General features: G+C 33.8%; 1 pseudogene; it reads left to right on the top strand.

The window, feature by feature from the left end:
• The first annotated feature begins 6,266 nt into the window (after positions 1-6,266).
• Positions 6,267-6,837, top strand: LOC142608683 (thaumatin-like protein 1; annotated as a pseudogene).
• Positions 6,838-10,415: the final 3,578 nt, after the last annotated feature.

Raw genomic sequence — 10,415 nt, forward strand, 5'->3', positions numbered from 1 at the left:
GGATGGAATGATACACATACATATGTCGCTTCATTCTCATGGTGAATCCACATTTTTGTATTTGGATTGAAATGAACATCTTTGAAAATTTTTGCCAATTCAGAAACTTAACCGCCATTATTATTTGTCTAATTAATTAACATAGATAGATATAGTTAATTAATCACAACATGTAATATATTGAGATTTAAGAAAATGAAAAAACATGCACCTCCTCATCAACCCTAACAGCAAGTGCCTTTGTCTCTTATCTATATTTGCCTGAAGTTTTCTTCCTACTTTCAGAGTTCTTTCTTGATTTTTCCTAATAAAGAACATTCATGAATGCATAAGTCTATATTAATACTTAAACAAATATACATTGCACACTCAAACACTCACAAGTATAGAGTGATTACAAGTATTAAAATCAATTAAAGAACTATTCATCACATCTAATTAACAAGGTCTATTCACATTTGCAAGAAACTAAAAACACTCCCAATATGAATTTAAACCACCTTATAACACCATGCAAGCCACCCACTTGCTCCAACACAACAACCCACCACAAAACCAATCACAAACATCACAAGTATAGAGTGTTTACAAGTATTGAAATCAATTAAAGTACTATTCATCACATCTAATCAACAAGGTCTATTCACATTTGCAAGAAACTAAAGACATTTCCAATATGAATTTAAACCACCTTAAAACAATGCAAGCCACCCGCTTGCTCCAACACAACAACCCACCACAAAATCAACCACAAACATCACAAGTATAGAGTGTGTACAAGTATTGAAATCAATTAAAGTACTATTCATCACATCTAATCAATAAGGTCTATTAACATTTTCAAGAAACTAAAGACACTCTCAATATGAATTTAAACCACCTTATAACATCATGCAAGCCACCCGCTTGCTCCAACACAACAATCTACCACAAAACCAATCACAAACATCACAAGTATAAATTGTTTACAAGTATTGAAATCAATAAAAGTACTATTTATCATATCTAATCAATAAGGTCCATTCACATTTGCAAGAAACTAAAGATACTCCCAATATGAATTTAAACCACCTTATAACACCATGCAAGCCACTTGCTTGCTCCAACACAATAACCCGCCACAAAACCAATCACAAACATCACAAGTAATATCAACAAAGTGCACATAGAGATAAACTAAAAAAACAATTTAATTATGTCAACAATGTCCATTCCTAAAGTATTAAGCATTAATTTGACTTGCAAAAGGTTCCTATTAGAAAGGCATTTCCTGTAAAATTATAAATAAATAAAAAAAAAAAAAGCAGTCAGTACAGCCCAAACATTAAAAAAATTTCAACACGCATATTGCCGAAGCAAGTGCCTAACACGATTTACTAATGAATTCTTATTTACAAACAAATAAACATAACCATAGCCATTCAAATAGTCTCTGTTTGGCTGCTCATAAAATGCATGTAAATGAAAAAAAAAACAAACAAACAAATGAAACAATACCAAAAACAGAAACTCAACCTTTGTTTTAAACCAAGTAGCCATATAATGAGTAAATGGTATTTCTTTTCTTGGGAGCAACCAACTAGAGCATTTATAAGGAAAAATTTCATCTCTCTCTTTTCCTTTCTAGCATTTAATTGATCAAACAGTTGGTGAGCACAAAGAACACTGCAGACACATAAATTTCACATATCAAGGCAAACGTGTATCCCAGCTGATTGCTCAGTTGTGGTAACCAACACATCAAAAATCACATAAAAGTAGCAGTAAAAGCAACAAACAAACTACTAAAAAAAACCCATAAATTTAGCATCTTTAACACTGTATAAGCAGTAGTAAGCTAACATTTCTTCAATAGCAATACAGAAAATGGGCATAAAGCATGTAAATAATTACTCCCACAAAAAATCCCAACAGCCCAAATAAGCAAAACCCATTAAAATTAAATCCTTTCACATTACAAATTCACAATATTTACCAACGAACATTTAGAGAGAGACAAATGCAGCAGAGAAATGGGAAAAGGAGAGGGAGAAATAAGCAATGAGTGACTTGCTATCGTGATGGGAACGGAGTCGAAGATGGGAACAGAGTTTGTGATGGGTTTGTGAGGGGAAGGGATGCAAAGGGTCGGGATGGGTTGTGATGGCTCAAATCGGCAGCAGAATGCTCAGATCAGCGATGGAAAGCTTGAATCGGCGTCGATTGGTTTTCTTTTGGGTTATCGGTGACGGTTGAGTTATTAGCAACAGTTGGGTTATCGGTAACGGTGGGCTTATCAGCGACAGTTGGTTATCAGTGACAGTGGGCTTATCAGCGACATTTGGGTTCGTTTAGGTTAACGGCTTCGATTGGTTTTCTTTTGGGTTATCAGTGACGGTTGGGTTATCGGTAATGGGTGGGCTATTCAGCGATAATGGGCGGGCTTATCAGCGATAATGGGCTTATCGGTGACAGTGGAGTTCATTTGGGTTCATCACAAGTATTGGCGCCGGCTGGGTTTTTTGGGAGCTAAGGGCTTAAATCGTTAGGTTGAAATAAAATAGGGGAAGGGGTTTTTTGGGAGTTGAGGGCATATTTATACTCAAGTATTTAGCGACGATTTTTTCTGTCACTATTGCTTCCTCTTTGTCACAAAAGGTATTAGGCTTTTATGTCTTTAGTGATGAAGGTCAATTTCGTCACTAAAGAACCCATATTTCGTAAAGATTTTTAGAGATGAATCCATATTTTGTCACTATAACATACATTTAGTGACGAATTATTATTTCATCACTAAAAATATGGAAGTGCAAAACTCTTATTATTTTTAGTGATGAATATTTTCCGTCGCTAATTCTCCCTTATAGCGACGAAAGGATTTTCGTCACTAATACTATCCATAACAATACCTATAGTGACAAAATATTTCATCACTAAAAATTTCACCATTTAGCAACGAAAAATTTCGTCGCTATAGATTAATTAAGCTCGCGCCAAAGTTTCCCCACCCCCCCCCCCCGCTGGCGCCTATTTTTTTGTTGTAGTGTCTTTAGTGACAACTTGGGTTTCGTCGCTATTGTCTGCCTTTAGTGACAGATAAGAGTTCCGTCGCAAAAATGCCTGAAGGACAATCAAACAGATTTTTTAGCGACGAAATGGTTTCATTGCTGTTAGGTTCTTTTAGCAACAACATTTGTTTCGTCACTAATAATCTCCCAACAAAATCTACAGCGACGAAATTATTTCGTCGCAAAAAACTTAGAGTTTCAGCGACGAAAAATTTCGTCACTATAGACTTATTAAATTAGCGCCATATTTTTCCTTTTGGCACCCTTGTTTCAAATCAACAAATAGCGACGAAATTTCAATTTCATCCCTGTAGGTCATTATTTTTTCATTTTTAGCTACGAAATTCAAATGTTGTTGCTAAAGGTTTTTTTTTTTTTTTTTTTTGGTGATGAAATTCAAATTTCGTCACTAAATGTAAGTTTTCAATGACGAAAAAATTTTCCTCACTAAAATTCATCACTAAAAATACATTTTGTTGTAGTGTAATATAATGTATAATTTTTCTCTAAAATTTTTTGACGATAATTTGTTTTCCCTAAAAATTAAACAATCTCTATTCAGTCCAATTAGGTCTACTTCGGTCTCATTTGGTCTAATTTGATGCACTCGGTCCAATTCGGTCCACTTGGTCAATTTTGGTTCTCCTTCAGTCCATTTTAGACTAATTGGGCCTTAAATTGATTATTTTTTGTAGGTTTTCTTTTTAAGTTTAGCTCAATTTTTTTTTTGAGTTGAAAAGTATAAAATTTTATTATATTCGGACTAAACTCTTTAGTTTTGAGTTAAAAAATACAAAGAAAATACTAAAATAGACACTAGAAATTAGATATATGGAACTTAAATGCAATAAAAATGATAAATATTCAAAAGTCATATTCAGCCCACATTGGTTCTATTCGGTCCATTCTATCCTCTTTGGTTCAATTTGATCCTATTCGGTTTTATTTAGTCCATTTTGTTGACTAAAGTTCTATTCGGTCCAATTAAGTCAATACGGTCTTATTCAGACCACTTAGGTCCAATTTGGTCTATTTAATCCACATTGGCCCTATTCTATCCACTTTGGTCCTATTCGGTCAATTTTGTCCACTTTGATCCACTTTAGTTCTATTTGGGCCATTCAATCCACTTTGGTTTTATTCAGTCTATTCTGTTCACTTCCGTCTTATTCAGGCCGCTTCAGTCCAGTATGTTGGCTTTGGTTCTATTTGATCCGATATGGTCCAATTTTGTACATTATGTCCACATCAATCCTATTTAGTTTGTTCATTCTTATTCGGTCCACTTCAGTCCACCTTGTCCCTATTCGGTCCAATTCAATCCATTCGGATCACTTCAGATCATTTTGGTCCACTTCGATCAACCTAAATATAACAAAATCCACCAAAAATGAAGAGAGAGAGAGAGAGAGAGAGAGAGAAACATTTTGTGTGTGGAAAACCTATGAATGGAATGAAAAAGAGAATTGTAAATTTATAATAAGAAGAGGGCAATAAGAAAAGTAAAAAATAAAGGAAGATAAAGGGATAGAGTAAAAGTGATATTAAGGTAGATAGTAGTGGGGAGATGAAACTGTAAAAGGAATAGGAAAAGTTAGAGAAAGTATAACAATAAGTTGAGAAATTAATAAGAAAAAAATAAAAAAGAATATTGAAAATAGGTGGATGATGTGGTCGTTAATGTGGCTCAACAGGAGCGTAATAACAATTGATGCTATGCTTCAACTTTGTGCGTGTGTGTGTGTATAACAATAAAAAAGTCAAATGTTAATTTTTTTTTTTTTTTTTTAATTTAAGGGCTAAGATTAAATGTGACTTTTGAAACTTTTAATCAAGCTATTACATCGGACCTCAATCCTCAAGTGAATTTTACTCAAAATAAAATAAATGGGATGGAAGCCTAAAATCAATCATGTATTAACTTCGCCAATCATGCATCCAGTACCTTTCTTGTAACCAATCCCTTACTAATTTTTTGGTTATTCCAATTTACATTTTCAACTCAAAAGTCAAAAGCAAAGGTTAATATATATATATATATATATATATATATATATATATATATATATATATGTATATATATATATATACACACACATAAAGAGGGAAGGACGACAACGCAGAAGGCAGAAGCACAATAGATAATAGATAAATAGAATAATTCAAAGTAAATGATAATTGAAAGTAAGGCGGTAGAACCAGTCAAGTAGTTGTATATCAAAAATAATTCAAAGTATTGAAAACAAAAGTGTTTATTGAATGTACTTCAAAACACTTACAGTAGTAGTAGCAACAAGATTACAGGGATTAGTGGGATAAATAGTACAAGGCTTGAAAGCTAATCCTGGTTCTAGTTACAAGCTTTGTGTATCAGTGAGATATCTTGATCTAAGAAAATCATAGAAAGAGTTTTAAGGGATATCCTAGAAAAGATTCTGAGTTTAACAATATATATATATATATATATATATATATATATATATATATATATATATATATATATGAATGAATGATACCGGAATTGATTTGTATCAAGTCAATTTTTTGATGGAATCAATAAATTTTTAACTTGCCAATCACGCTTGGCTTTCCTTCAAAATATAAACCCTACCTTTCCTATATATAAATTCCCCCTTGCTTAACTTATTTGGTAATTCCAACTTATATTTTTTACTCAAAAGCAAAGGTTCAATGCCTGGCGAAGCTCTCTTCACCATCCTTCTTCTCTTACTCGATCATTACAGGTAACTGATTGATACGCCCTTCCCTTTTCTTTTTCTAAATGGTAGTATATCACAAAAATATCACAGATATGTGTAAATTTTAAATGCACCTTAATATTGATATTTATGAGGAGAAGCAAAGAAGCTAGAGGTATAAGAACCTTAATCGTGAGGTTTTAATGTTTTAACCAAAAAAAAAAAGGTATGAGGTGATCAAGTAAAGTAGTAACTTTCACACTCATTTAGTGTACATATTCCATGCAAATTATTTATTTCTTGATTTAATTGTGGATATCAAGATGTATACACGAAATTTGAAACACTATTTTTCAAAAGTAATATATACTAAGTTTGAAACGATATTTTTTAGGTGGACAGTCTACGGTAACCTTCAACTAGGAGAACCGATGCACTGAGTCAATATGGCTTGGTGCCACCCCATCAATAATTGGTGTAGTGATCTGAGTTCACTTCAGGAACTTCAAAAACAATCCAAATGCCTGATCAATGGAAGGGTTTCATTTGGGGGAGGACCAAGTGCAGCCTCAATGCCTCAAATTATTTTCGTATGAAACTGGAGATTGTGGTGGCAACAAAAAATTTGCCAATGGCCAGTACCCAACTCCCCAGTTACCATACTTAATTTCACTATTAACCAACCAGTACAAACCAATCCCCATATGGTCTCCTATGAAGTGAACTTGAACCACGGGTATAACGTGCCGGTCAGGATCCAACCCGTTGGTGGGTCTCTAGTTGGTGGTTCTGGACCATGCCCTGTGGTGGACTGTGCTCAAGATTTTAGCAATGTGTGCCCACCTAACTTAGTGGCCAAGGACAAGGATGGTCGCTATGTTGGTTGTCTTAGTGCTTGTGATGCTTTAAAGGATCCAAAACATTGTTGCTTTGGAAATTTTGCTAGTCCTCAGACTTGCCAGCCTAATGAGTACTCAAGTATCTTCAAGAAAGCATGTGGTCTAGCCCACGCTTATCCTAGTGATAATCAACCTCCAATTTATAGCTGCAGTGGGGCAACGAGTTTCAGTATCACCTTTTGTCCCGCATGAAGTAGCCATGTTTGGGTTTTTTTTCGGCTCTTTTGATAGAATAGAACAATGCGGCTGTTTTGTATTTTTACTCTTTGACATAATAAAAATTCTTGAAAAAGAATATTATTGGGTAGATCAAATGTTACAATGGTGTGAATTGTGCAATTTCTATACTTCTAATGACATGAATGAGGTCACATTAATGTGAATGAGCAATAGTATTGAAATCTTTAAAAACTTTACAACATGTTCGTATTGGGAAGTTTGGTTGGGCTTAATAGGCGTCAATGTAGGTGTGATAACCATGACCAAAGAAAATGTTAGGTCAAATGCATGTGTATCCTAAAATGAATACTCAATTGACAATATTTTACCCGTACATCTAGGGTTTTACAATTAAAAATCGCCCCTTGATTATTTAAGGATCAAATCAAGAAAACCACAATTTAATAAAACTCTTCATTATTCAAATGAAATTTGAATTACATTGTCTTACAAAAAATTTACAATACCATATGAATTACATTGTCTTACAAAAAAATTACAATACAATGACTCATAATTACGTTTTGAAAAAAATGAAAAACTAATTTAGTCCGAAGGAATGTGTTAGCTAAAGATGCTTGTGAACATTATAAGCAACTTCCCGAGAATGTGATTCACGCATTATGGCTACATCCTGGAGTTTTGGACCTTTTGATTGTATGGGACTCTGATCCAACGTGAAGTTTTCGCCAAGTAAACCGCTTCCCCAAGTTTACGTTATAAAAAAGGATCTGGATGTTTTCTCAATTGGTTCTGTAGAAATAGACTTTCAAGTAGAGGACAAATCTTTTCCTATTAATGATGTGATTCTGATTGCAAAGCAAATCCTCTCTGATATTATTCGGGCCATCCCAGTAAAACCTTTTCCTTCCACTGCCTTAAATCCAAATCGGGTTCGTTGGTCTCCTTTGATAAACCCTTTAGTTAAAGTTAAATTTTGATAGTGCAGTGTTTAAGGAATCAAGAGAAGCAGGGATTGGGGTGGTGGTTTGAAATTCTCAATGCTTGTTTTTGCTGTCTAAAAAAGAGTAGGTATTATATTCTTACTCCACTCAGTTTCTGATGTAGAAGTCATGGTAGTAGCGAGGCTTTAAGTTTTGCTCAAGACCTCAGTCTTCATCCATATTTTAGAGGGTGACTCCGAAGTTATCATCTTAGTAATGAAGATGTTTCCTTCTCCTCCTATGGTTACCTCATTGTTGAGGCTAAATTATTTACACGTACCTTTTGTTCTCTCAATTTTTCTCATATTTGTAGATAAGGTTATTTTGTAACTTATAACCTTACTAAACATGTTAGCAATTTATCTATGTAGATGGAGGATGTCTTCACACATCAATAATGTACTCATAACCAATTTTGACTAATTTCTTTTCTAATAACAATGCTTGACTTTTTTCTATAAAATAAAAAATTAAAACTTGAAAAACAAACAAATTATCACAAATAATAAATTCATTTCCCCAGTCACAAAACTAACCACAACTAAATTCTAACAAAATCTATTTCCAATAGAACTAGCAAGAAACCAAAATTCTAGTCCTATATAATTCATTTTCCAGTCATAGAAACCACAACTAAATTTTAACAAAGTATACTTAAACCAAAAACATCAACACTAAACAATAATGTAGATTAAAGATCCTGTCACCACAATGTCTTGGCTTTCATTTGGTGGTTTTGGGTTTGCTAACACTACCATGCATGTCATTCCCCTGTGACATACTAAGTTGGATTTTAAGGCCTTTGTGAGCACCCTCATGTGTAAATGGTTTCTGGGTCCATCCTAATTGGCATAGGAGTATGCCACTAGCCTGATGGGTGGGAAGTCTCCATTTGGTTTTTGTCTAGATCTCAATTTGAATCTTTATATAGAGCTCTAACAAACCAAAAATGGGTTCAAAATTAGGGCACAAATTTAAGAAGGTATAGTCGTATAGGGCACCCAAACCTCTATTGAGTGGGCTAACCTCCACTTATGTACCTCATAGTCATATTTCAATAAGGATCCCCTAAGAGGAACCTTTCCTCTGCATGCAAGAATAAAAAGTAAGGCACAAACAAAGCACACATTCTGAACACATCATTTAAAATTAAAAAATAAATATTTTATCCCTAGGGTTTTGAAAGCTACCCCGTTCTCAACACACCCAAATCCTTAGCATGCTTCTAACAAGATTCAATCATCCTAAGCATATTTCTAAGCAAGTTTCTAACATAGGTTATTGAAAGATAAATGACAAATAAACAACATTATAAATAACACCATTTGTACTCACCAAAATGTCTTGATCTCACTATTAAGACTCCAAAAGAGCCTACTTAGGAATGACTAAAGTTGCGTACACAGGCCTCCTAGGGTGCGTATGTAAGGAAAAGGCCATGCATAACGTGCATTAAGGTAGAAACCCCTATTTTAGCCTAAACATACTTCTAGTCATAATTTTATATATATATATATATATAGTAAGCTGAGAAAAATACAAAGCAAAAACCTAAAGAAGAAGTAAAAAAAAAAAATGAAATTTTCTGAAAAATATAAAGAAAAAAAAAAAGTTTTTAGCAATCTAAGCAAGAACCAAAGCTTTGATTTGATCATTTTAATTTTGAGTAGTGAATGGGCCAAAAACCAAAAAGTGGTTTTCAACATCGACAATAATTTAAATGGGTACAAAATTATAATAGTTAACGTTTTATGTTTAATTTTTAAATATTGATGATGTGGTGAAATCTAATCCACATATTTCAAAATGTATGGATATGAATTTTACTCTAAGAAATCAAGATCATAATCATTCCATCGTTAAACTCGTAAAGTGTAATATTTAATTATGTTTTGTTGGCTTTAATTCCACATCAAATTTGGTTATATTCAGTCAATCATTTTCTTGTATGTTTTTGGGATTCAATGTAAGGGTTGAGTGTGAGAATTTGGTGAAGAGCTGTGAAGAACAAGGCAACTCATGACTGGCTTGTGAGTGGACAACTCATGAAAAGTAATGTAAGGTGCACAAACTAGAAGTTATAGAGTTAAGTGCCAGGAGGCATCTCACCTCTCATCTCACAACTAGGCCAACTCGTGAGATGACCCGCAAGATGCACTGCCAGTTGTTAAAGTGTGTTTTCCTCAATTCTTTGCCCATGCTATAAAAACTCACATTATCCACGAAATTGTAAAGACATTCTTAGAGAGAAAACCATAGAAATACACTTAAAAGTTAGAGATTGTAAACCCACAATCATCTACACATTTCTCTTAGTTTTCCTCTATTCCTACCTCTCTAATTACAAATCTTTGAGAGGTTCTTAACCCAAACACTTACCACACCCAATCTGAGTGTAAAAAGTTTTTTTGATACATGTGGGAAGTATTGGAAGAAACCATTGTTTGGCAGATGCAATTTGGAGTTAATTGCAGGTTTTGGATAACTAGTGAAGAAAATACTCGGTGAAGTTCGTTGGGAGCTGGAACACAGATGGTTTAAGTACATTAGGTAAATTAGGCTTGGAGGGTCTTTTTAATATCCTAGTACTCCAACTTTATTCACTAG

Source organism: Castanea sativa, chromosome 9, assembly GCF_040712315.1.
Source record: "Castanea sativa cultivar Marrone di Chiusa Pesio chromosome 9, ASM4071231v1".
In the NCBI taxonomy this organism is placed as follows: Eukaryota; Viridiplantae; Streptophyta; class Magnoliopsida; order Fagales; family Fagaceae; genus Castanea; species Castanea sativa.